Consider the following 2,810-nt stretch of genomic DNA (forward strand, 5'->3'; position numbering starts at 1 on the left):
ATAATAAAATAAGGAAGAAATAGTCATAAGCATTAAAGTCTTGGGTTCTGTAACTGGTAATATGGTCATAATTTGTATTTATAACTACCTTCTTCTGTTACCCATTCCACACTCCCTTTACCCTCAGCATGCACCGCAGCTGCCTCTAGTTCTTTGCCTAGCGGTGTGATGCAAACCTTCATTCCTGAAGGGCTTGGGCAATTAATATCCTGCCTGCATTGGGTTGTTGCAGTTTTCCATTGACTTTAATTACAAGGTATAGTGGACGCCCCAGGGAATCTCCTGTATTCCAGGAAAACTCTTCTTTACCTACACTGTGTAGTAGCAGTCCTATTTCCCCTTGATGATTAGGATCGATCACCCAGCATGTATAGTAATTTCCTTCTTGCCTGTTGATTCAGAGACATGAAGAGCCCAAAGTGACCAAGTGGCTGTCTTAACTTCTAGTTCAGTGGAATCACTGTTGTGTCTCCTGGTGGAAGTACTCCTCCTTCTGGAACTAAGACCTGTAGACCAGCAGAGCTTAAGGCTGCAGGGAAAGGAAGCAAAAATGTTTCTAGTGGACCACAAGGGATAATAGTGAATGGTGCCACTCCATTAGATTCCTGGACCCATGAATCCTTGTCTAAGGGAGAAACAGCAGGATTGAGTGGATGCTAATTTAGAGCATGCATAGCCTCCTGGAGGACATTGCCCAAGCCCTGCAAAGTATTGCCACCCAGTTGGACCTCCACACACCAAGGCCAACCTGGCTGCAACCACTGCTGAGTGTCCAATCTACCAGCAGCAGAGACCAACACTCAATCCTCAATATGGCACCATTCCTAGAGGTAATCAACCTGCTATCTGGTGGCAGATCAACCAACCAGTTGGTGCCATAATTGAGTCTTCAAAAGGCCACTGTTTCATCAATCCGACTACTTAAGGATGATTGGGAACATGGTAAGGCTAGTGAATTCCATGAACATGTGCCCATTCTGCACTTCATTTGCTATGAAGTGGGTTCCTTACTCAGAAACAATGCTGTATGGAATACTGTAATGATGGATAAGGCATTCCATAAATCCATGGATGGTAGTTTGGGCAGAAGCATTGCATCCAGAGAAAACAAACCCATATCTGGAGTATGTATCCATTCCAGTTAGAACAAAATGCTGCCCCTTCCGTGATGGAAGTGGTCCAATGTAATCAATCTGCCACCAGGTAGCAGGTTGATCACCTCTAGGAATGGTGCCATATTGAGGATTGAGTGTTGGTTTCTGCTGCTGGCAGATTGGGCACTCAGCCATGGTTGTAGCCAGGTTGCCCTTGGTGTGTGGAGGTTCATGTTGCTGAGCCCATGTATAACCTCCATCCCTACCACATGGTCATTTTGTACATGAGGCCAATGAACAGTGACAGGAGTACCTGGGCAAAGAAGTCAACTGGTATCAACAGAACAGGTCATCTTGTCCACCTGATTATTAAAATCTTCTTCCTGAGGAACCTCTGGTAAGCATTCACATGGGACACAAATATCTTCAAGTTTTTTCCCACTCAGAAAGGTCTATCCACATATCTCTTCCCCACGCCTTTTTGTCACCAATTTTCTAATCATGTTCCTCCATGCCCTTGACCATCCCGCCAAACCATTAGTAACAGCCCATGAGTCAGTATACAAATGCACCTCCAGCCATTTCTCCTTCCAAGCAAAATGAACAACCAGGTGCACTGCTTGAAGTTCCACCCACTGGGAGGATTTCCCCTCACTGCTGCCCTTCAGGGATGTCCCAGAAAGGGGTTGTAGTGCAGCAGGTGTCCGCATTCAGGTGGCAAATGGTGCAGAATCATCTGGAAACCATGCCCAAGTTTTCTCTTTCTCAGTCAACTGACTATAAGGAACTCCCCAAGAGCCCATAGCTGTGATCTGGGAAAGAGAAGGTAATATGCAAGAGTGGGGGCCATGGGCATTTGGGCTACTTCCTTATGTACCTTACTTGTGCCTTTAGGGCCTACTCGAGTCCTGTTTTGTATACACCACTTCCGTTTTATGATGGAGCACTGCTGTGCACGCCCAACTTTATGGCTTAGTAGTTTAGACAACACCCAGTTGATGATAGGCGCTTGGGTCTCATAGTAACTTGGTGGCCCATAGTTAAGTGTTCAGTCTCTACTAAGGCCCAGTAGCCAGCTGTTTTAGTTAGAAGGCTGCTGGAATGTGATACACCAGAAACAGAATGGCTTTTAAAAACAGGAATTTATTAAGTTGCAAGTTTACAGTTCTAATGCTGTGAAAATGTCCAAATTAAGGCACCTACAAAAGGTAACCCTCACTCACGAAAGGCCAATGAAGTTCAGGGTTTCTCTCTCAACTGCGAGGGCACATGATAACATCTGTTAGCTTTCTCTTCCAGCTTCTTGTTTCATGAAGCTCCCCCAGGGATGTTTTCCTTCTTCATCTCCAAAAGTCTCTGACTGTGTGGACTCTGTGGGTTCTGGTTGCGCCGAAGCTTTTTCCAAAATGGTTCCCTCTTAAAAGGCTCCAGTAAGCAACCCCACCTTGAATGGGTGGAGACACATCTCCATGGAAATCATCTAATCAAAAGTTACCACCCACAACTGGGTGAGTCACATCTTCATAGAAACAATCAGAAAGGTCCCACCCAGCAATACTGAATGAAGAATAAAGGATATGGCTTTTCTGGGGTACATAATAGTTTTAAACTGTCATATTAGCCAAAAGCTGTTTCTCAAAAGGAGAACAGTTATCCACAGATGATTGCAGAGTTTTGCTCTAAAATACTAAGGGTCTACATTGTGGATCCTCTCAT

This window comes from Tamandua tetradactyla, chromosome 10, assembly GCF_023851605.1.
Source record: "Tamandua tetradactyla isolate mTamTet1 chromosome 10, mTamTet1.pri, whole genome shotgun sequence".
NCBI lineage: Eukaryota > Metazoa > Chordata > Mammalia > Pilosa > Myrmecophagidae > Tamandua > Tamandua tetradactyla.